General features: G+C 41.8%; 1 protein-coding gene across 3 annotated transcripts in view; it reads right to left on the bottom strand.

Annotated features, from left to right (window-relative positions):
* LRRC8D (leucine rich repeat containing 8 VRAC subunit D) overlaps positions 1 to 13,173 on the bottom strand; it is a 141,482-nt gene extending 128,309 nt beyond the window's left edge. Inside the window, exon 1 of one of the 3 annotated variants that reach the window (XM_023733395.1) lies at positions 13,059 to 13,173. The gene's annotated coding sequence lies outside the window, so the exon portion shown is untranslated. Of the gene's footprint in view, positions 1 to 12,190; positions 12,526 to 12,609; positions 12,811 to 13,058 lie in introns of those variants that run through there. The other 2 variants (XM_023733394.1, XM_004378721.3) reach the window with 2 other exon arrangements.
* Positions 13,174 to 25,836: the final 12,663 nt, after the last annotated feature.

Raw genomic sequence — 25,836 nt, 5'->3', positions numbered from 1 at the left:
GTCTACCTTGCACCTGATCCACCATTGTACTTTGGAAGCAGATAACTTGTATTCCAGATTTCACAGGATAACAGATGAAGAATTTTGCACCAAGATGGAATATGCCTAAAGCCTCACCCATATTTGATTTAGATGATTCAGAAGATGAGATTTTGGTCTTGGAGTTGATTTAAGATTTTTGGGATGATGTGACAGGGTGAATGTATTTTGCATATAGGAAAGACATGAATTTTGGGGGGGCCAAAGGGTGGAATGTTATGGATTGAACCGTATACTCCAAAATATGTGCTATAAATCCTAACCCCCGTACCTGTGGTTACAACCCCATTTGGAAATGGGTTTTCTTTGCTATGTTGAGGCCATTTGAGGCAGGCAGCCTCAGAGCCAATCCTACTGAGAGACACCTGCTCTGGCTTATCCTCCTATACCAAACAGAATAAACTGCACATTCTTCTGAAATTGTCCTTGACAAGATAACCACAGAACAGGCCACAGATGGCCTCAACTGGCCTTTGGGTGGAGACTTAACATCCTAATAAAAGAAAATCAACTTCTTCTTCCATCCTGGAGGATTGAACCCTAGTCTAAAGAAAATGCATAGTCATCCCCAAGCTCTGGGTGCCTGCTGAAGGTCAATCATGAATATTCAGGATTAATTTACATTTCCTTGTTTGCTCTCTGTAAAAGCCTGCCTCCCCAAGCTGCCTGCAAGCAGTCTTGGAGGCAAGAGCTCCAACTGCTCCTTTCCCTGTACAACCAAATAAAGGCATCTTTCTGAAATAAAGGCGTCTTTCTGATCTCCCACCTTGGCCTCTTGTGTATCGGTTGTAACAAGTCACGCGGAGCAAAACCTGGGGTTTTCACCCAGCGACACTATCAGTATAGGGTGTGTTTTAAGTCAATCACCTTTGAGATATAAAAGTGCAGATTAGGACAGCGCAAGGAAAGCACAGTTGGGAAGAACACCAAGGAGCCACGAAACCGAAGCTAAAGATACAAGGACCTTCCCCCAGAGCCAACAGAAAGAGAAAGACTTCCCCTAGAGCAGGTACCCTAATTTCAGACTTATAGCCTACTATGAGAAAATAAATTTGTTAAAGTCACCCACCTCTGGTATTTCTGTTATAGCAGCACTAGATAACTAAGAAGGAGCCCTGGCGGTGAAGTGGTTAAGCGCTCAGCTGTTAACTGAAAGGTCAGCAGTTCGAAACCACCAGCTGCTCTGCAGGAGAAAGATGCGGCAGTCTGCTTCTGTAAAGATTAAACCTGTTTTTGTCATGTCCCTTCGATTCATAACGACCTTTAGGACAGAGTAGAACTGCCCCATACATCTTCCAAGGAGAGTTGGTGGGTTGGAACTGCTGACTTTGGTTAGCACCCGAGCTCTTAACCACTGTGCCACCAGGGCTCCCCGTAAGGATTACTGCCTTGGAAACCCTAGGGGGCAGTTCTACTGTCCCACAGCGTTGCTATGAGTCAGAATCGTCTCTACAGCAATGGGTTTGATTTTTTTTTTTTTTGTTTCAGATAACTAGGCAATAAACAAATATCCTTCCATTATCTTCTAGGGTAGATGATCTTTCTTCAACTACAAATGGCTCTTATCCCTCACTCTCTACCACTTCTAACACTGGGCCCACCTGCCCTCCCCTACCCCCACCCCAATATACCACATCACTTTCTACTAGCTGCTTCATTCCATATTCTATATATTTCTCCTTGAATCTATTACTTTCTGGCAGGACAACACACCTCAAATGCATCCACTCCAAACATAATACACCAAAATTTAAGGAGCAGGAATTGTTACCACAACAAGTACGGGGTTTTGAGTTTATTTTGTTCTGCTTTGCATATACATGGGGGGGGGGCAGAAAAAGATGAAATCAAGTTTTTATTTGCTTCAACTTAAATTGATTTTTTAAAAGTGTACTGTGATTTTATATTCAAATCTTATATTTCCATTTATTTGGCCACCCAAAAGCTATCTAGCTCTAAGGGCCTATTCAGTCCACAAGGCTATTTTGTTTGGACTGCAGCAGATTCTTATTTAAAATGTTGGATCAGTCAACCTTTTAAACCAGATTTTACATAATAATCCAGACTTCTGCATTACAATGAAAAATCTGAAGATCTGGCAACCCCAGCCCACATTCCTACCTGGCAACAACAGGCTGCTAAAAAGCAGTGACCCCCTTTAGACAAAGACTTGCATTTTCTAGTTCAGCTCAGGCCCATTCCCACCCTCCCATCCCCCCTTCCCTGAGGCCAAGTACCAGATGCCATAAACCACCTTCTAGGAGGCCCACTTCAGGCATTGCTTGGTATTTGCCCAAGACCTCCAAGCTAGAATTAGTATTCCCCTCTCTCTGACTAGTGCAGAAATTACAGATGTAAAGTGTTTGCCTGCCGCAAAATTTGCCAGATCCAAATAATTTATAAGGAAAAGAACTTAGCACTAAGTGAGAGAAATTTTTTTTCCCTAATAGGAAAATATTTTATAAGAACTAAGTTAAAGAGAAAGGGGGGGATAGGGAACAGGTATTTGTGAAAGCTATGTAATACTGCAGACCACTTCCCAGCTTGCACTTATTATTGGCTAAATGTTAATATGGAAAATAAAACGGTTGAAGTAGAAACTTCAGCAGAATAAACTCACTCCACTGAAATGACTACACATAAGCATAATGAATGTATAAATAAAACAGATAATATATAACAGATATATGGATATTTATTCATTCATTTTTTTGCTTGGAGAATATACATAATGATTACTTGTTTTCAAATGCATGTTATATAGCATTTATTCAGCAAGAATTTGGGCACAGCACCTCAGCAAACATTAGCTGCATCTTTACATAACATACTTATGTACAGTAGTTATTATAGGGTCAGATCTAATTAAGACGGTACTTAATATGTACCATTACAAGTGACACGCAATCACCAATACTACTGATAATACAGAAAAGGGCAAGAGAAAATACCAAAACAATTAGGTGATTTTAAATTAACCTCTTAATTCTAGGATACATTTTCACTCAAATGCTTTTACCAAAAGGTTGATATTTTCTGGCCTGGAAGCCTAAGAACCTGGGAGCCATTACAACTCTACTTAACCAGCTGTGTTAGCAGGATTCATATCCTAATCCATAAAATGAGGGCATAGCTTTTTCTCCCTTTCTCTGCCACCGTGGTGAGAGCAGCCACTGTCCATCCTCGCTAAGTCTTCTGTAAGACTTTCAGGTTCAAGAGATTCCTGGTCAAAAAATACAAGCAGAATCACCTGTTTCCCCAATGGATTTGAGTGAAAACTGGTAAGGAAATCAGATCCAACTCCAAGAAGAGACACTGGAGACAAATCAAGCTGAGTCTATAAGGAGTTGCACGTGATGGCACACAGATTTACCCTCTGTCAGGTTCACTAGCATTCCACCGTATCAAGTTGAAAATTTCACCACAATCTGTACAATTGAGTATGTATTGGGAAAATTCTGGTTTCTTCCTTTGTTTTTGTGCTTCTGCATTAAGAGATTGATTCTACTAACAAATATGTGAGACTTTTGCTTTGGGGAAAAAAAAAAAAATGAGGGGCATTAACCAGATGAGTTGTAAAGTCCCCTTATATCTCCAAATCTGATTCTTTTTCGTCTTTTAGCAGAAATATTCATAGGCATTATAAAATAAATACAAACAAATCTAAGTAGAGAAATAAGAGTAAGTAGAGAAAAGAATGGGCTTTGAAATAAAACAAGACTGGTTTCAAATTCCAGCTCTACCACCTGTGTGTGACTTTTGGCAAATTACTTAACCTCTCTCTAAGCTTATTACTTCTCTGTAAAGTGAGAATAAGTCCACCTTCCACTCAGCATTATTTTGAGGATTAATGAGATGTATGTAAATTCCAAAGCATAGGTTTGAATAACCAATAAATACTAGTTATTATTATTAATAACTCTGGGTATTCCATAAATTATACAATTGCTTTTTACTTAAAATGCTGAATTAGCCAACCTTTTAAAACCAGAAGATTTTAAATAACTCAGATTTCTGGATTATAGTGAAAACTCAGAAGGTCTAGCACACCTGGCCAGCTAAGTTTAAAAACTAGTTATACCTGACAACTGATTTTAAAAGATTCAGTAGAGTGCCATTCACCAAAAGATGTGAATTTTCAAGCATTTCTTAGAACTGAGTTGGGTACAATCTACGAAGAGAATTTTGACTGCTGGCATTTTGTACCCAGTCAGATCTGTCCTGTCTCTACTGTGTGACATGTGAACAAGCAGCTTTTTGGTGGCCAACATCATTCAGGAAGAAGGGTTGTCTTGCACACCCTTTCTTCTCCCTGTCCTCTAGAATTCATTGCTGTGATGATGCTAAGATTTAGCAATGGGATTTACGCACTGGTGGAGAAGTGAATCGTTCTTCAGCAGTGTTCCTAACTATTACCAGGAAGCAGGGGGATAAAGAAAAAAAGTTTTTAAGAAAAGAAACCTGCGTACAAGAATCTAACATCAATATTCGTGAGCCTTCCCCAACAGCAAGTGTCAAGAGGAAGACACAGACATTGTGAAAACCTCAGAGCAGTAGTGGTTCTCAACCTTTTGAATTCACAGACCAGTAAAATTTCAAAAAGAAGACTGTCACAATATTACCAGGTTTTATGTGATTAAGAAACTGACACCAACCAGCAAACTACCACCATGTACTCCACCATAAAAATAATAATAACCTCTCGAAGACCCTTCAAATTGAATAAACTTAGTACAGAAATTAAAACTGGAACAGTTGCTACATTGTCTTGGTTCTTCTCATTTTTCCATAGGATGAGTGAAAGTGTCACCATGGACTCACATCTGGAAACCACTGCTCAAGAATGCACTGAGTTGATACCATCATGCCATCCAGTCCAGGATGCAAGATCTCATGGAGGCAGTAAGGCTCCACTGTGGAACATCTGTTATCTTGGTCATCACTTTCTAAGGAAAGGACTGTATCTTAAAGCTCCTTATTTGTCTTAATAACCAACATGGCCCAGTTACATGAAGGTTTCAACATTTTTTGAAGCTGTCTTCCGTCAGTACCCCACCTTTGTGCACAACTATATATGGTGGCAGTTCTCAGCCATGGCTGTACATCAGAATCATTCGAGGGAGGGGCTCTTTTCAAAACTGCCCTGCCTACACCCCACCACCAGAGATTTTGATTCAACAGGTAGGCGACAGGGCCTAGGCATGTGTCTTTTTACAATGCTCCTTTGATTGACTGTGTCCATCCTGAATTTCTGGCATACAAAACTTTAAGGTGTATCTCTTCATTCCTTCCTCAGGCAACGAACACTGATGGTGGGCTTGCCATGTACGAGGCAATAGGGAAACAGTGGTGAACAAGACAGATTTATTCCTGCCTTTACCATACTGAGGGAGTACTGGAGGATGGAGACAAATAAGCAAGCAATTAAAATACCACATCGAGCTTTACTTGGATTAGGTGTCCCTGTACTACTGGTTTCATGGCCTTCAATAACATCTCCTCCCAGGTGTCTTCCTTCCAGACACTGAAAGTCCTAATACTTTTAACAGAGAAACAGATGGGCAAGGCCCCTGTCCCTGTGGAACCTATACTCTAGCGGAAAGGTCCAAACTTTCTAGGCACCATCATGTCGATCACTGCAGCTCCAGTGTCTTTCTAAAGGATAGGTGCCCATGACTTTGAACAAAGCACAACCGGAACTCACTTAAGACTATGTTTTCTGTTTTGTTTCCAAAATCACTGAATGAAGTTTAGCATTTCCTCTCCTTTTTATCTGTAACAGCAAGTTGGGACAACACTGTGAAAGCATTTCCCCTTTCCTGGGTTTTCCCAACAAAACATTATCCTATGATACAAAAAACAAACAAAAAATGCTATCCGGCTCATAAAAAATTATTCTGACTCATAGTGACCCTACAGCACGCAGTAGAGCTGCCCCCATAAGGTTTCCAAGGTTGGTGGATTCAAACTGCCAACCTTTTGGTTAGCAGCCAAGCTCTTAACCACTGCACCACCAGGGCTCCTATCCTATGATAGTTCCGTAATTTCCCATTAATACCTGACCTTGTAGTTGCCCACACAGAAACTCACCTACAAATCTTCTGGTGACTAACACATCCAAGTGTGGTTTCCCTGGAGTAAATCCCCATTGGTTAGATATTTCATAATTCAGAAGTGTTTACTGTCATATGTAAACCCAGAAATCCCACTATGTACTCCTTCTTTTGGATCAATTATGTAAATAAAACCTGAGGGACCCCACTGTTTACACAGTAAGCAGAGATAAGTCTTTATCCTTAGCCTATATTTGTGTTCTTTAAGGCAGTAAGATTCTAGTGCCTGCTCTGTCACTACTTGTGTAAGCTTAAGTTATTCAGATCACCTCCCTGTGCCTTGATTTTCTCATCTAAAAAATTCAATGATTGATTCATTCCAGCTATAAAATTCCTTCTATTCAAAATGTTACAGTTGCATCCTTAATTCCAAGGTGACTTCAACTTTGACATAATAGCCTTTGAAAATATGAAAGGACAATATCTAAGGATTTTCAACTTCCCCCCCCTCAAGAATATTTCATATACTCACAAAATATCCCTTCTTCCCAAAGGAATAGCCTTCATCTCCAGAGACCAGAAACAGATTTTTCAGGTGGACCAGTATAGAAGACCACCTAGACTGCACCCTCTGGACAGACAACACACCAACAAGGGATCAGGACACAATGGACATTTTTAACAAAGAGGTCACACATGTTGGCTATGAGTTCTGGAATTTCACTCTAGAAACCCTTCAACACTGATGGCTGGCTATCACCCAGACCAAGCAATTTACTTAACTCTAGTTTGTTAGATAGATCCAGAACATTCTGAGAACTTGGTATTTATCTAGGATTTGTGACCACTTGCTTCAGAAGTTATCTGGGGATGGTAATCTCCCTAATGTCTTCTCAGTGAAGACATGTGAAATCTTAGCTAAATATGAAACTACACCAATGACAAGCTAAAGCTTAGTTTTGGGGAAAAGGTTTGTTTCTAAGCCCCAGTCTTCTCTCCTTATCTCAAACGTAAAGCTGTCACAAAGTATTTTTAGTATGCTAGCCAAAAAAAAAAAGAGGGGGGAAAAAAAAAAAGAAAAAGGAGCTTAGCCTGAGTGGGAACTAAATTCATATGTGGTTTTTGCCAGCACCAGTTATCCTGCACACCTTTTCACAAATTTCAAAAGCAACTCTGATCTGACAAGCTTCAGATTTTGCATAAAACATTAGAAACACTCTTCCAGATGTCTCAAAAGAATTACAAAGACCCCAGAGGATGCAGTACAGATTTCCGAAGCTTGCAACAGACTGAGAGCAATTTTGAAAGGGCACCTCAGGTACAAGCATTGTAAGAGCTGAAGGCAATGTGGCTTGGCCACAAACACAGATTCCTCAGAAGCCCCTAAACTAAGGACTAATCGGCTCCTGAAACTCGTCTCCATCACTCAGAACCCTCAACTCTCAAACAGTATCAGCGATGCAAGCTGCTGAGTTTTATGTAGTACTGATGTAAATGACTACAGAGCTTTCAGCCAAGTCATCCTCCATTCCTCTCTGAGAGAAGACAGAATAAAGATTCAAAAATCTTAACAGGCTAAAATACCGGACCAAAATAAACAGTATAAAATTGAACAGGAATAAAATTTAAAAAAAAAAAATCTTCCACTTCCCAACATTTTTTTGCCCAATAAATACAGGATGCAGCACCTCATACAACAAATATCTAGGAGTTTTGATTGTCCTATCTATACATGAGTCTGTGTCAGGTGCTGCTTTAAAAAAAAAAAAAAAGGCCGTTGTAAGCTCAAGCTGCAGTAAATAGTTGAGTGTGCCTGGGTCTCAGGAAACAGCTGTCCTGCTGCACTCTTTGTTGGCCAGATCACATCTCAAATACCATATTCAATTCTGGGCACTCTCCATGAGAAATGCTAACAAAGAAGACATCTAGAAACTGTATCTCCTGCAGGACTATGAAAAGAATTGGGAGTAGTTTACACTGAGAAAAGTATGGGGTGATGTGGGTCATCACACTGTCTTTGTGCGTTCCAAGGGCTGTGGAAGTAGGTAGTTCCAGAGGAACAGGATCAACAGAAGAAAGTTTCAAGGAGGAAGTCTTCAGCTAAAATGAGGAAGACCTTTCTAATAATATAAACACTCTAAATTTGTAATACAAAGTCTTCATAAGTAAAGAATTCACTATTCCTGGGGGTATTTAAACAGGCTGGTAGGAAGTATAAGAATTTACTAGTCAAGTTAAGTGAAGAAGTTAGACCAGGTCTTGGGGGACAATTCAGTAAATTGGCATAATACAGTTCTTAAAGCTACTGTTCTACATCCTAATTTGGAGACTTAAAAAAAAAACCAAACCCACTGCCATCAAGTCGATTCTGATTCAAACCATCTTTAAAGCGAAGAGTAGAACTGCCCCATTGGGTTTCCAAGGAGCGGTTGGTGGATCTGAACTGCCAACCTTTTGGTTAGCAGCCTGAGCTCTTAACCACTGCACCATCAGGGTCTTAAAAGCTTCTGAACAGCCATCTAAGATACAACTATTGGTCTCTATTCATCTGGAGCAAAAGAGAAAGAAGGAAATCCAACAATCAGAGAAAGAACCAGACTATAGGACTAATTGTCTCCATGAATCACTGCTTCCTCTATCTTGAGACCAGAACTCAATGGTGCCTGGCTACCACTATCAATCTTTCTGATCAGGGACACAATGGATGGATCCTGACAGAAAGGGAGAAAAGTGTGGAACAGAACTTCAAATTCTTAAAGAATCCAGACTTACTGGACTCATTGAGACTGGTGGAATCTCCGAGACTACTGCCCTGAGATACTCTTTGAACGCTGAAGTGAAACTATCCTTTAAAGTCACCTATTAACTAAATAGCAGGTTAGCTCAAAAACTAAAGAATGTCTTCAGCTAAAGATTAGACAAACCCATAAAACAAAACAAGACTAAAGGGGCACACCAGCCCAGGGACAAGTACTAGAAGTCAGGAGGGGACAGGAAAGCTGGTAATGGGGAACCCAAGGTAGAGAAGGGAGAATGCTGACATGTTGTAGGGTTATTAACCAATGTCATTAAACAGTTATGTGTACTGTTTAATGAGAAGCTAGTTTGTTCTGTAAACCTTCATCTAAAGCACAATTAAAACAAAAAGTAAAGAATGTCACCTTCGAGTACTATACTCTTTTAAAAAACCATCTATATGAGAATGAGTGGACAACGGTTACTCTAAAGCATAGATGAGAAGTTTAGGGGGCAGTGAGACTAAGTTAATGGGAGTAAAACAACTAGAAAAGAAATAACGAGAATCTTGACACAACGTGAAGAATGTAACCAATGTCACTGAACATTATGTGTAGAAACTGTTAAACGGGAGCATGTTTTGTTGTGTATATTTCCACCAAAAATACAACAAAAAATTAAAAAAAAGAAGAAGAAATTACACCAGCGCCTTCTCTAAAACTCTTTCCAAGTCTGATTCTATGACTCGACACTTATCCCAGTATTATACTGTTCCTGATAGCTCATATGCCACAATCTTTCTTAAAAATGCCCCTTTCTTCCCAAGATTTGCCAGACCCTAATCACTTCAGGCCTGACACAGCTGAAGTCTCCCAGGTTGGCTTCTAACCTCAGTGTTACTCCTCAGGTGTCAAGAACTACCTCCCTCAAGGCTTATCCTGACAGGGAATGTCACTTCTCAGAATGCCACACTGGTGTTCTAAGTCAGGATTTCTAAACCTCAGGACTACTGACATTTTGGACAAGATCATTCTTTCTTGTGGGCACTGTCTTGTACACTGTAAGATTTTGAGGTATACGGAGACCTTACAACTCACCTAGTGCACGCCCCTCAATTTATGGATTATTATGTGAATCCAGGTAACACATCTGGTTAGAAGTAGAGCTGTAGTGGCACCATCCTCCCCCATGCCCCTACCACCACCATCTATGATTTCTAAAGGTGTCTCCAGACTTTGCTATATGACTGTGGGAGGGCAAAATCATCCCTGGTTGAGAACTGCTGGTTTTGAGACAAAAGATTAACACCACTGACTTGCAGTTCAAGTTTACCACTAACTGGTTTCCCTTTACCTTCCTTCACCAGTCATGTCCTTTGCTCCAGCCAGACAAACCTATGTACTGTTCTTGACCCACAATTACCATATGCCATTTCTTTAACACGGGGTCCCCCCTCACTTCCTTTGAGGCAACCACATCCCTGATCATTGTCGAAAGTCAATCAATTCAGATTTATCACCCCCTCAACATGCACACACCATTTCCACCTGGCTCCAAACACCTTCCCATTTCAGTGTTCCCCAACCTTTTATACAACTGCAATTGTGTGCTTCAACCGCAATTGTGGGCTTCGGGTGGTGTCCTCATGTGTACCTGTCTTATCTACCCTCTGCGATTAGTATAAGAATCCTCTCCTTCCTTGTTAAGATCCTACAGCACCCACTTTGGTTCTCTACTTACTGCTGGTACACAATAAATATCGACTGGTGTTTCTTAGAATGTCAAATGCCAGCTCCAATTACAAATACGAAATCCCTCACCAACTCTCATTTCAAGAACATACGTGATCGTGAGTGAACAGTTTTGACAAAATTTCAGCTTTCTCATAGCTAGTGCCAATTCACCTACAGTGCTGAGATTGAACCAAATCTAATTTCCAAAATACAGCCACCAAAACAATTTAACTATTTAGACAGGACGAACATATTAGAATTTCCTAAAATTAATCAAAAACAGCTCTGCACAAAAAAGGAAATAAGGCCAAATTTTGACCAAGTTTTTAAAATGCTGGAATATCTAGCAGGGAGAAAGAGATACAAATATGGCTCAATAATTTAACTGTTGCATCATACACTACTCAACACAGTAGTGGAAGAGACTGGGGGGATGGGTGAGAAGACTGGATCATTTAAGGACAGTTTCCTCTCAGACCTTCTAATCTGTTGTGTTCTAATCAACAAAGTACACACACACCCTCAATAAAAAGAAGGCAAATCTAATACGAAAAAGCTCAAATACATAAATAAACAACATTAATTCAAGATCTGAGATTTTTTTTTCCAGCTCCCTGGGATTGCCCAATCACTTTATGGGAAGCTCCCTAAATAACCTACATACACCAAACACTCCAAATCAACTTTCCGAAATCGTCAGTTTAACCATCTAATTTTTAATCTCAGGATCTTTGTTTTTGCTCTTGGATTTTAACAGGATTTTAGTCAGTGTCAAAAAACAGGCGAACCCACAACTCTATCCCTGACCTAGCTGACAGTAGGTGTTTGGTCAGCATTTATGGCCCATAAAAATAAATGCTGTCAGAAGATGTCATTTACTGGTTATGTGTAGGATTCTTCCCACAGGTCTCTAGGAATGAGAGGCCACAGAAGCTTTGGTGGGGAAGGTCTGAATCACTGTCATTCTTGGCACTTGGACGGGCCTTTTGGTTGTTTATGAGGTAAACAGCCTTCAGCATTACTAAACACAGGAATTCCCTCTCTGTCTGGACTCTTCCAATGGGTTCAGCAAAGAGCGCATAACAGGTGCTCAATAAATGCTGCCGGTGGCACAGTGGGTAAGAGCTCAGGCTACTAACCAAAAGGTCAGCAGTTCGAATCCACCAGCCGCTCCTTGGAAACTCTATAGGCAGTTCTACACTGTCCTATACGGTCGCTATTAAGCGGCAATGGGTTTTTTTTTTTTAAACTGAATTTTATTACTAAAGCTAGTAAGAAGACTTTAGAGTCAGCTCTCTCCTCAGTCCTATGTCCCTTTCAAATATCTCCTCCTATCTTTCCTTGACCCAAAGAAAATATTTTTCAAAGTCATGGAGAAGAAAAGGAGATCTCAGAAGCAACAGTAACCATATATGGGCCCAAGAAATTCAAGCTGGACCCCGCATTAGGCTAAGACTCCCCAATACCTATTCCCCCTCTCTCTGCCTACCTCCTGAGTGCTCCCTCCCTCTTCATTTATACGGTTTTCTTTCCCGAAACCCTACCTCCCCACTTTCTGCCACACATCCCCCCAACTGCATACACGCTGGGACCTCAACCTCTACCGCTTCCTCTTTAGGAGAGACCTACCTTTCCTCCCATGGGCATGTAACAGCTCTTCTTCACTGCCGCTGGCTCTTTAAGAAACCAAAAAAACTCATTTCTTTATCCCAAAGGGATATCCCAAATAAAGGGAGTAGAAAGGAGAAGACCCCTATCAACCCTCCAGGACCTGGAGTTGATGGTCCTTTTGGCAAACACCAATTTTCTTTCTCCTTCCAAGCACCCGTGCAGTATCCCAGCAGAAGTCCCGCTCCCAAGTGCCCACGCCTCCAAACAAGCTAGAAGCGGATTATACCGGTACCCAACCCGGAGATGGCCCGCGGGCGGGCTGGGTGCACCTGCGGGCTCCCTTGGCCCTCCCTCTGAGCGAGGGGCGGGAAGCCCAGCCCACCCAGCGCGGGAAGGAGGCGGAGAGAAGGCGTTTCTGGAGAAGTTAAAGGGCTCACCTTATGGGCATCCGGCCAGCAAGGCCAGGCACAAAACACCCACCTCTGGAGAAAAACCAGGGGAGCCGTACCCCGGGCTCCCAGCCCTAGCGATTAGGGCGGAGGGAGGCGAGAGAAGGAAGAGCGCGCGAGCCGAAGCAGGAGCAAGGCAGACCGCACTCGCCTCTGGCAGGGCCCTTCGCGGACGAACGAGGCGCTCGCCCCATAAATTGCCGAAAGCGGAACAATCTTCCAGGCCGGGGCAGTCGGAGGCGGGAACCCAGCCCCATTTGCCTCCAGGGCTCCGGAGCGAGTTCCCTGCCGCAACCTCCGTACGGGCCGCCGCGGGACGCGCAGCGGCGCATGACGCCTGCGCCGATGTTGCGCGCTTTGGCTCCGGCGCAGCTCTCACCTGCGCGGCGCGGTTCCTCTCAGGCCCTAACCCCTGCCCCGGAGAGGTGCGCACGAACCTGGCGTGGGGAGCCCCGGCAGCTTGGCCGCCGAACCAGGGTTTATGCTGAAGCGGGAGGTGGTGGCATCACCTGCGGCGGGCGGTGGCGCTGCGGCGGCTGCACCGGGACGCGCCGGAGCGGCGAAGGCGCGCTCCGCCCTGGACCCTGCTCCCGCGGCCCCGCCCGCGGCTGCCACCTCGAAGCGCGGCGGAGGAGCCCGGGCACCACGGGCGGCGGCAGCGGCGGCGATGGGAGCAGCAGCACATGACTCTGTAACGAAGGGAATTAGACAAAGCGTAACATGGACTCCAGGCCCGTGCAGGCGCTGTAGCTCCGGGACCAACCGCAGCCAGCGAGCGCCACGACTGGCCCGGCCGCAGCCAATGGGGCGGGCCCGGGCCTCCATGTGATTGCCAGCGCTTTCTCCCTGTTGCCCTACCCGCGCCTGCCGAGGGTCGCGGCGCTTCCGCAGACGGAGCTGGCGTGTTGACCGCATGGGGGCTGTGTGGCGAAATCGGTGGCCCGGGGTAGGGGACCGGTGACGAGCAACTGTTAAACTATGAGTAGATGCGTCGGGCAGGGAAGAACGGCAGCGATATAACGCAGTGGCCGTAATACCTATGGAACGCCCACCTGGGCATGGCGCCGTGCCCAGCAGCCGCTGGCCAACTGGGAGCAAGGCACGGTCCTGTCCACTAGAATTCTGACATTAAGACTTGGGGGCAAATTACAGTAAAAGCCATTTAAGCGGCTTCCAACCCTAAGGAAAAGGTACTTACTTGGGATTTAAGGCACACCCAACTTTAACTTGGTGTGGTCTCCCAGCCTCATTTGTTCTGCCTCTGCTATTGAGCATATACTGGAGAGTTAGTTATTTGTTTTGAGTCTGTTCCTTCTTCCCCCTCACATTCCTTTTCACCAAAAACTTGCATCTGAATCAAGCGGAGATGTCCAGCACGAAAAGGTGGCCTTCTGCTAAGAGGTATTATCCAACCTGATAGTTTTCACCTTGTTTTTATTGTAAGATTGAAGTTTCTTTGCCGTCTTTTTCGTGGGTAGTAAGAGGCAGAAGTCAAGAAATAAAGTCAGGAGGGATGTTTGGGATTGTTGGCTTTTAACAAGGTAAATGGCTTCAGCTCAGTAAGTCAATATCTCCATCTATCTGAATCCATCCGTCTCTGTGAACAATGGGAAATCTCATCTCACATCTACCAAGATCTGTCTCTGGCAGTAAACGTTCGATCAACATTTACTCAGACTCTGTGATGATCTTAATAAACATCAATATGTACAGTATGTTACAAGCGTTCAGAAAGATGTCCGTTCACATATAGTGAGGCATTAAAGAGAGACGTTTACTAGTGCTTCAGGAAAGGCTTCTGAGAGAACTGACCCTTGAATGGTGAGCCACCTGTTCATCGGTCCCTGGAAGTTAAGAGCAGCCCAGACAGGAAGGAGCATGAGCAGAGTGACCCAGAGCACACTCGGGGACTGCCCAAGGGCAGTTACAAGAGGACAACAGATTTTGAGCTCTTCTGTCCTTGTTTTCTTACTTCCCTTCCTCTGACCCTCTTGCCGGCAGCCTCTCCTATACACTCAGCTAAGGACAGAGGGCAGGGGCAGGTGATTAAATCAGTCTCAGGTTTGCTGATCCAGGTTACAGTAGTTTTAGAACTGTGTTAACATCTAGTGATATGATATTTTGATTGAAAACATCTCACTATAATTAATTTGGAATATTTTGCTGGTTGTAAAAACACTCTTCAACTTGGCTGCACTTTTTGATCTTCCTGGGTTTTAAATTCTGGACCTAGATTTGAGAGAAATGTGATTTCAAGATGGGTATAGATTGAGAAATAAAAAAAAATTGATACTCAGAAATCAGTCAAATGTAGAGAAAAACATTTTCAGACACTATAAATGGGAGTGTAAATGAGATAAATCCCTTTGGAGAACAATTTGTAAATGTTTTATAATATGTATGTTCTCTTCGACAAGGCAATTCCACATCTAGGAATTTATACTTTAGGCATATGTGTGCAAAAATTTTATGTACTGCATAAGTTTTTACACGTGTATGAAAATATGTGTACAGATGTGTTATTGTAGCCTTGTTTGTAAAAGTGTAATAGTATCAATATCTAATAAAATCCCAGTAGGAAACTGGTTAAGCAAAAGTGCTAGACCCGTACAAAGAAACTTTAAGCAGTCATTAATAAAAAATTAAGGGGTATATTTGTACCAAGGAGCCCTGGTGACAAAGTGGTTAACAGCTTAGCTGCTAACCAAGAGGTTGACAGTTCAAACCCACAAAAAGGTCTGCAGTTCAAATCCACCAGGCACTCCTTGGAAACCCTATTGGGCAGTTCTACTCCTATAGGGTTGCTATGAGTCGGAATCGACTCTACAGCAACGGGCTTGGTTTTTTGTTTTGTTTTGTTTTTGAGGGGTTTATTTGTACCAACATGGAAGGATGTACAAGATCTATAGGTGAAAAAAGTGAGTTACAGAACAGTATGATCCTAACTTTATTTGTATTTTTGACCTTAAAATATACATGTTATTGAATCTGGAAGCACATGTACCAAGCTGTTTACAGAGATTATCTCCAGATTGGGATTACCAGCACCTTTCACTTTCTATGAAATCTGCGACATCACAGATCAGATCCATGATCAATGCCCATGGAAGCAGCAGTGAAGAAATCAAATGATGTATTGCATTGGGCAAATCTGCTGCAAAAAACCTCTTTAAAGTGTTAAAAAACAAAGATGTCACTTTGAGGATTAAGGTGCCCCTGACTCAAGCGATGGTATTTTGAATTGCCTCGTATGCATGCAAAAGCTGGACAGTTAACAAGGAAGACAAAAGAAGAATTGATGCCTTTGATTATGATGTTGGTAAAGAATAGTGAATATACTGTGGACTGCCAGAAGAATGAATAAATCTGTCTTGGAACTACAGCCGGAATGCTCCTTAAAAGTGAGGATGGTGAGACTTCTTCTCATGTACTTTGGACGTGTTATCAGGGACCAGTTCCTGGAGAAGGACATCATGCTTGGTAAAGTAGAGTGTCAGCAAAAAAGAGGAAGACCCTCAACGAGATGGATTGACACAGAGGCTGCAACAATGGATTCAAGCGTAACAACGATTATGAGGATGGCATGGGACCAGGCAGTGCTTCATTCGGTTGTACATATGGCCACAATGAGTCAGAACCCACTCAACAGCACCTAACAACAACAACATTCACTTTCTGTCACAAAATTCTATATGCATGAATTGTTTTTACAGTGAGTACATATTTAATAATTGGAAAAATAATAAGCAAAAAATTTTAAAGGTAAAATTAGTACGAGCTCTTCAAATGACAATAAAATGTAATTTTAATGGTCTAGGATGTAAAAGGAGTGCTGGTGGTGCAGTGGTTAAGAGCTTGGCTGTTAACCAAAAGGTTGGCAGTTCAAATCCACCAGCCGCGCTTTGGAAACCTTATGGGGCAGGTCTGCTCTGTCCTATTGGGTCTCTATGAGTCGGAATCAACTGGATGGCATTGGGTTTAGGATGTAAAAAAAAAAAAAAAAGACTGTCAGCTTCCTCTTCTCAAGAGAAACAAATAGGAAGGAGGCAGCAAAGAATATATTATTGGATTCAAAATTAAGAAATAGGATAGAAAAGGAGCCTGAAGGTACCCTAGACATGTCTACAGTGGTGAGGTGGGGACAACAAAATAAGGCTGTAAGGAAATTCTATTCAGCAACAACTTAATAGAGCATTTACTGCCCTTTGCTGAGTTGTTATAGTCAGGAATCAGCAACTGTCCCAAAAACCAAAAAAAAACTTGTTGCCGTCGAGTCAATTCCAACTCATAGTGACCCTATAGGACAGAGCAGAACTGCCCCCTAAGGTTTCCAAGAAGCGGCTGGTAGATTCCAACTGCCAGTGTTTTGGTTAGCAGCCAAACGCTTAACCACTTTGCTACCAGGGCTCCTCAACTGTCCCAGAACTTAGTAAATGTGTTATCACGATACTAATAACAATAGCTAATACTTTGCTGTTATTTTGTTAGTTGTGTTGAGTCAGCTCCAACATACGGCAATCCTACATGTACAAAGGAACAAAATGTTACCTGGTCCTGCACCATCTTCATAATCATTGGTATGCTCAAGTCCATTATTGTGGCCACCATATATTCTGAGTGCCTTCCAACCTAGAAGGCTGATCTCCCAGCACTATACTGGACAATATTCTCTTGTGATCCATAGGGTTTTCATTAACTAATTTTCAGGATTAGATTTCCAGGCCTTTCTTTTTAGTCTGTCTTAGTTTGGGAGCTCCGCTGAAGCCTGTCCACCCTGCGTGACCCTGCTGGTATTTGAAAAACCAGTGGCATAGCTTCCAGCATCATAGCAACACACGAGCCAACACAGTATGACAAACTCACAGAGGAGTGGTGGAGCTAATACTTACACAGTGCTTATGATATGTCAGGCACTGCTCTAAGTACTTCACATATATTCACATTTAATCCTCAGAGCAACCCTGTGAGGTTTGTTGTAGTTAGCTGCCATCAGTTCAGCTCCAACTTATGGCAATCTTATGTGTAACAGAACAAAACATCGCCCAGTCCTGCACCATCTTCATGATCCTTGATATGCTTGTGTCCATTGTTACAGCTGTTGTGTCGGTCTGTCTTATTGAGGATTTCCCTCAGTTTTATTGGCCCTCCACATTACCAAACATGATGTTTCTAGTGATTGGTCTTTCCTGATGACATGTCCAAAGTAAGCTCGCCAAAGTCTTGCCATCCTCGCTGCTAAGGAGCATTCTGGTTGTATTTCTTCTACGACTAATTTGTTCATTCTTCTGGCAGTAGTTGGTATGTTCAATACTCTTTGCCAACACCACAATTTGAATGCATCAGTTCTTCTGTCTTCGTTTCTCCATGTCCAGCTTTAGCATGTATATGAGGTGAATAAAGAGACAAATAGTATTATTATTCCCATTTTATAGATGAGGAAACAAAGTCCTGCAGAGGTTACTTAACTAGCTCCAGATCACATAGTACCAAATCTAGACTTTTAAATCAGGCAGCCTGGCTCCAGAGGTTCAAGCACTTAATCACAATACTTTCTAAAGGATCATGTAAGATAAAGGCCATTATATGTGCATCTCCTTTCACAAAGTAATTCTAAGTTGATTTGTGTTGGCCTAAACTATCACTTAGCATGCTCTAAAAAAAAACAAAACCCATTGCCATCAAGCTGATTCTGACTCATAGCGACCCTATAGGACTGAGAAGAACTGCCCCATAGGGGTTCCAAGGAGCTTCTAAAGCACTCTAATATTTGATGAATGAATGAATAATTGACTTTCTTACTAGAGAAGAATTTGTGATCCTTGATTTGCATTCTTCCCTCTTCTATCACCTAGTAGAGTAATGCCTAAAATGTAAGCAACCAAGTTTCAATAATCTCTAAACATGTTCTTGAAAAGTTGTACAGAAATCAAGCTTTATAAATTGATCCCAAATGCACTGGTGTTTATGAAGAGTATCGTGATGCATTCTTTTGAAAAGTGAAAAAATAGCCCTGGGGGAAGGGACTAGGTCTGGATACACCCACATAACCCTACACAAATACATGTAGACTATGTTTACTTGGGAAGTGACAGTAATGTTGAAGAGATGCAGAATTTCAAACAAGTTGAGCAACTCTCTCTGTTTTGGTTTGTTTGTTTTTATCTTGTTTGGTTTCCTCACCTCTGAAATGGAGATGATAGGTATCTCTGGTTATTGTGAGGTCAAGGATTAAATGAGATAATATATTCTGAGTGCCTAGAACAGAGATACTGCTCAGTAGTATTACCTACTGTAAGTGTATCCACATAATTTAAGTGTGACTAAATCTCCTATCTCTTAATCTGTTTATCCTGGCTCTTTTAATACCATAGCCAAAATAATATGCAATATCTACAGCATATTTTAAAAAGATAGGAACTCATATATATATATATATATGTATATATATATATATATATATGCCTGTTGCCATCGAGCCGATTCCAACTCATTAGCGACTCTAGGACAGAGTAAAATTGCCCCCTAGGGTTTTCAAGGAGCAGCTGGTGGATTCGAACTGCTGACCTTTTGGTTAGCAGCTGAACGCTTAACTACTGTGTCACCAGAGCTCTCTTTCTCTCTCTGTTTATATATATATATATGTATATGTATGTATGTATATAACTCATTGCCATCAAGTCGATTCTGACTCATAGCGACCCTATAGGACAGGGTAGAACTTCCTCATAGGATTTCCAAGGAGCGGCTGATGGATTCGAATTGCTGACATTTGTGGTTAGCAGCCAGGCTCTTAACTACTCAGCCACCCGGGCTCCATATGTGTGTGTGTGTGTGTGTGTGTGTAATATAAGGCACACACACATATATATAAAATACTTTGAACCTACACAGTAGGGGCTCAGCCTAAGCAAATGGTAAAGCAGTTACCTTCTCATCTTTTCTTTAATTCCTCCCCTGCGCTACCTCCTACTTGCCTCTTCTTTCTATTCTTCAGATATGTTCAAACCATTTCACTTGTTAGATTTACTTAAGGTCTCAACCTTGGGGTTAGGAAGCCAATTATCTCTCTTTTTCATAGCTGAGGAAATTGAAATGATTGAAATTGAAATCCAGTTGGAGACTGGACTAGAAATCATTATCTTGAGGGAGGAAAAGCAGGGTGGAGGAAATGGAACTGGGTGGAGTGTATGGGGTAACTCTCCATGAGTACAGAAGTAACATGAAGTCCAAAGAGGAAGGGAAATTGCCAGACTACTATAGTTAGAAATAATATGATGAAATTGAAAGTAGAAGAATTAAGGGTATGCATCTTAACTACAATGAGGAGAAAGAAGTGGCTCTGCTTCTAAAATGGATTCATAGAGTAGTAAAATTAGAGTTGCCACAGGGTTGCCATGAGCTGGAATCGACTCAGTGGCAGTGTTTGTTGTTGTTGTTGTTTGTCTTATCTAAATAATAGGATGCTTCTTAATTTGTAGCTGTACTGTAAACCCTTCACCAAGGAAATTTAAAAAAAGAAAGAGCAGAAGTAAACACCAAATTCAGCCACCTGTAGGGCTGTACTAAATAAGCAAACCTTAAAACTGGGGCTGCTTGGCATGATTGAAATGGTTAATCCTAATTTGAAATTGTATTTTAAGTTAAACTGCAGCTAGGTTTGAAGCCTGCCTCTGCCTTCTACAAAAGACAAGATGGCTTCCTGTGAATGTTTTAATTGCTTGTAACACAAAGAGTGTAGAGATCTGGGCTTCAGTTTATGTAAATAATCTTTCTATCTTAAATGCTCTCAGTAAATGCCTATGCCATAACTCACTCCCTCTTAGCTGGATGGGCAATCTTTACATTTCAAAAGATTTCAAGTTGGAGTTGATCCAATCTCCTTCCCAACCAAATAGTCAACTTTTACATTTCAAGGACTCCAACTAGGGTTAATCTGGCCTACAATCAATCACTAAACCCCCACATCAGGAATGTTTACATGCTTGCATTAGAATTTTTGCCTTAGTCAATTTGTATCAAGAAATAAGCAATTGATATTACACTAGAGATTGATGTTAGGGAAGTTTGCAGCTTGACAATCCCTTGTAAATTATCCTTCCTTCTGTGTTCCCCACCCCTTGATGTGAAACCATTTTGCTTTTGTTGCTGTGCCTGATAAATACTCACTGCTCTCTCTACAAAGGAGAGCAGATGTTGTAGCCTCTTGTTTGAATGCCTGCATGTCTCTCCATTTCGTGGAATGATTTTAATTGTCTTTTTCCTTCAATAAAACTCATTTTAACTTTTAACGGAGCATCAGTCAAGTGTTTTAACTAGGACAGTACCCATATATTCTGCCTCCCTACGTGGCATCACTGTGGATGACATATCCATACCCTTATCCAAAGTTGCTCCTTTCATTTTGCACTAAATCTCATCCAGTTTCAAATGAGAACTCCAGCAATTGTTCCTCTCTTCTACATTGTTCATTTTTCTGTCTCTACTGAATTATTGCCATCATCATTTTTTAAAATGCTATTATTTCTCCCATCTTAAGGAATGAAATTTCTCTTGGCCCCACTACCCCCACCAGCCATTATACCATTTCTCTTCTCTCCTTTGCATCAGAATTTCTCAAAAGGGTTGACTATACTCATTGTCTATACTTTCTTCCTGTCTTCTCTTAAACCTACTCTAATCAGGTTATCTTAGTATGTCACTGAAAGTGATCTTGCCAAGGTAACTGATGACTTCTACATTGCTAAATAAAGTGATCAATTTTTGGTCCTTAAATGACATTTCAACTGCATTTGACACCATTAAGTACTCCTGATTCTTTGTCTTCTCTTATCTTCCATGACACCACACTCGCTCCCTCAGTGAGCTCATCCACTTTATGCCAGCAACACGAAATTTATATTTCTAGCACAGTCCTCTCTTCTGAGTTCCAATTTGTGTTTCTAATTGCCTACTTGGAATTTCCATTCAGATATTTAATGGTGGTGGTTGTTGTTAGTTGTTGTCGAGTCGATTCTGCCTCATAGTGACCCCCTGTGTGTCAGAGTAGAACTGTGCTTCATAGGGTTTTCAAGGTTGTGACCTGTTCGAAGCAGATCACCAGACCTATCTCCGAGATGCCTCTAGGTGTGTTCAAACAGCCAACCTTTTGGCTAGTAGTCAAATACTTATATCAGATTTACCATGTTCAAAATCAAATTCATGATTTTCCTCCATAAAACCTGTACCTCCGACAGCTTTCTCCATCTCAGTAAATGGCAACTCTGTCCTTCCAGTTGCTTCGGCTACAAGTTCTGGAGTCATCCTTGACTCTTTTTCTCTCACAACTTATATCCAAACTGTCAGGAAATTCTATTGGCTCCACCTTCAGAATATGTATCTCCATTGCTGCTACCTTGGGCTGATCCACCATCATCTCTCTCCTGGGTTAACTCATTAGCCACTTACCCAGTCTATTTCCTTGTTAACACATCTGTGCTTGCTAGTCTCCTATGAGGGAAAACAATCTGAATTAGCAAGCAAACAAAATTACAAAATAATAATTCCAAAGTTCTAAATTGTTCTCTTATTAAATAAAATGTTTTTTAAAAGTAGCACAATAGTGCAAAGAATAAATTAGAGCAGATTAAACATTTGTTTCCCCTTACACATTACTTATTTAACACTGTCGTGTTGTGTAGTGAGATTGCTATGTATTCTAATCTGGAAAAAATTAAAAAGTTAAAGTGAGAATGAAAGAACACAGATGTGACGTAAACTAGCAAGTGAGAATCTTAATTATAGTTTTGCCGATTGAAAGTTGAAATGACACAAAAATCCTGATAAAAGGCAACATAAATAGGAACTAGGAAATTCTTAAGAGAAAAAAAAAATGCCCCCAAGGCAAACTGATTCGTATGATCATTTGAAAAGAGGAAGGGTAATTGTTGTTTCCAAATGATGCATCGAATGCTTCAAAATCCATTCAGAACCCACTGTGTTGGGATGTTTCCTCAAAGCTCCTGCCTGTGGGAAAAGGAGATGAGCACAGCCAGAAACCTTAAATGTCAAGATGAGGCTGAGCAGTGCTTGAGCTGGAGAGAGGAATGTGGGGGACAGGAAGAGAGAAACCAGCCTGTGGTGTTTTCTTACTCATGAGTGAAATTCTAGCATTCTGGGTTGGAAAGATTATTATGTCTGAGCACTGTCTGAAACTTCGTCTGACAGCTCCTCAAAGTAGCAGGACCTGAAGACGCTCTGAAAATAAAGTTTAGACTGACAGATGTAGCATTGGAACTAAAGTCACCCTTGTCCCAGTGTGAGCTGTTCCTGGGGCAATGCAGACTTATAGGAGGAGGTAGCAGTCCCAGCTCCTATTCCTGATCATTCTCAAAGGTGATTCCCTTGCTCTGCTTAGACGGTCAGCCTGAGCCAAAAAGGAGCAAAGACCATGAGGCTAAATCATCCATACGTGAAGCTAGGTGATAGGTACCTTCCATTTCTAAGAGCCTATGATATCCTCTGGAAGTTTATCTCTAGCATACCTATAGATAGTTCTTCTTGCTACTTTCCTCTCTAATGCTTGTCCTACCTCCTAAGATCTGTATTCTTTTCTCTTTTTCTCATAGTGTAAGAGTTTTGTGAGCTAACTATGATTGTCTGCCTTCTCTTTTTGTGTGATATCTAGGTGACAACCTATAGACCCAAAGCCTACAGATGTGTTTTAACTGCACAATGTTTTAAAAAAAAGTTTAAATTAGTGACCAATATTTAATACTCAGGAAATTACACAAAAATATCCAGATTTCCAGTTCTTTTTAACAACCAGAACATCTGGCAAACCTGGAGGAATGCCTATATAGCAAAATCTTGCTGGGGCTGAGTAGCTGCTGCCCCTTTCATCCGGGACTCAGCCCTGCAAGGAGTCCTGGGGTGGTGCAAACAGTTAACATGCTTGACTGCTAACTGAAAGGTTGGAGGTTCGAGTCCACCCAGAGAGAGGTACCTCGGAAGAAAGACTTGGCAATCTACTTTGAAAAATCAGCCACTGAAAACCCTATGGAGCAGAGTTCTACTCTGACACACATGGAGTTGCCATGAGTCAGAACTGACTGGATGGCAACTAGTTAACTGGTTTCGGGCCTGCAGTTTACAAACACCTCTGCCTCTCCCTATCATCCCTGACTCTGAGGCAGAGGCCAGTTGCCCTTTTTCATTTTGCGTACACTGTTGTTTTTCTGTAACCAAGAAATATCTCTTTGTACCCATGTCTTAATGTTTCCTACACTCAACCCACATTAAAACTACCTAGCTGGAGCCCTGGTGATGTAGTGGTTAAGAGCTTGGCTGCTAACCGAAAAGCTGGCCATTCAAATCCACCAGCCTCTCCTTGGAAACTCTATAGGGCAGTTCTACTCTGTCGTATAGGGTTGCTATGAGTTGGAGTGGACTTGATGGCAATGAGTTTTTTTGTTTTTTTTTTTTAAATCTGGCAACTCTAGGCAATTGAGATTGTGATCCATGGTTTACATTATCTGGCTGTCCTCCCCTGTTTTCAACAAGGAAACATGTAAATAGAATTCAAAAATAAGGTGGTGGAAAGCCTGATGTGAAAGATTATCAAATGATTAGGCTGAGGAAGCACTTTCAGCTGGGATTCTGATATTCACCTTATAAGTCATTATAATAACTGTCACCAAAATTTAGTGCTCAAGCAATCCTATGAGGTATGTGTCACTATCTCCACTTTTTTACAAATGCAAAACCTGAGGCACAAAGCCGTCAAGTGACCTGCCTATGGCCACCCAGTTGATAAGCTTGGAGCCCAGATTTTTGAAGCCAAGTCCAGTGCTCATTATGCCACACCATATCATCCTTGAAAGTCCATGTGTTGTGTTGAGAAATCTTCAGAATTTTCTCAGCCGTCAACTCTTCTAGTGAGGGGGAACCATGGAATTGTCTTTGACTCACACCCTTCCAGCCCCCATATCTAAGCAAGTGAATGGTCTTGTCTAATTTTCTTATTCTAAAATAAGTATCCCAAATGTTCCTCTCCATTCCGTCTACCACCAACCCAATCCCAACCTCATCAACTCACACTTGAATTAGTGCCATTGTCTCCAGCTGAGGCTCTTATACAGCAATCTCTGCACCCTCCAATCTATACTACAGGCCCTACAAAGTGGATGGTCTAGTAATGCAGCTTCATGGTCCTATTACTTGTCTTATCGGTTATAAACTCCTGAGTTGATGTCCAGGGTCCTCGTGGTAGCTGTAACATTGTCCCAGCCTTTGTCGTCTTCCTCTCCAGAGGATAATACTTTCCCACTCCAGTGACCTTGGGCTTGGCCATGTGACTTGCTTTGGCCAATGAAATGTGAGTGAAATTGACAAGTACTACTTTTTAGGAAAAGCTTTAAGAGCCACTGGGGGTTCTCGCCACCTCTCTTTTCCTTCTGTCTTGAGAAAGAATGGCAATGTGGCAGATAAGGCCTGCTCCTCCAGCCTAGATCCTGGAATGAAGAAAATGTGGAATAGAGTTGCAACCAATGTGGGAGCTAATCCTAGGGCCATGCAGACTTATAGGAGGAGGCAGCAGTCCCATTTCCTATTCAAATGACATGTAACGTGAGAAAGAAATAAACCTTTGCTATTGTCAGCCACTGAGGTTTAGAGTTGTTTGTTGATCACAGGTAACCCAGAGAAAGCTGACTGATACAGCCTCCTTAAGCAGCCCATTACTACGATTTCCCAGAGTCTTCTCTGCCCAATGCTCAGTACAGGGGTATGTACTGTCCATAGCTTTTCACTGAATTAGAACCAATTCACTTGGACTTACCTTTTTGCTTATCAATTTAATGGCAAAAGATGTGCTCAGATTAGATTGCTGGCTCTACTCAAGTTCTCTATGCTATGGCAAAAGGAAATCTAGAACCTTGTAGATATTGTTTGTACATATAATAGGGTCATAAAATCTGACCTTTAATACCAGTTTGTGTACTAATCAAATACACTTGTGTGCTTTCAAGTCAATTCTGACTCATAGCAACCCTATAAGACAGAGTAGAACTGCCCCCATAGGGTTTCCTAAGCTATAAATCTTTATAGGAGCAGATTGCCAGGTCTTTTCTCCCACAGAGCAGCTGATGGGTTCAAACCGCCCACCTTTCAGTTAGCAGCCAAGCACTTAACCACTGTGCCACCGGGCCCTCTTTCAAACATAGTAGTTCCCTTAAATAT

The sequence above is a fragment of the Trichechus manatus genome, unplaced genomic scaffold, assembly GCF_000243295.1.
Source record: "Trichechus manatus latirostris isolate Lorelei unplaced genomic scaffold, TriManLat1.0 scaffold00058, whole genome shotgun sequence".
Classification (NCBI taxonomy): Eukaryota; Metazoa; Chordata; class Mammalia; order Sirenia; family Trichechidae; genus Trichechus; species Trichechus manatus.
The sequence above is the reverse complement of the archived record's forward strand: the minus strand, read 5'-3'. Positions and strand labels throughout refer to the sequence as shown.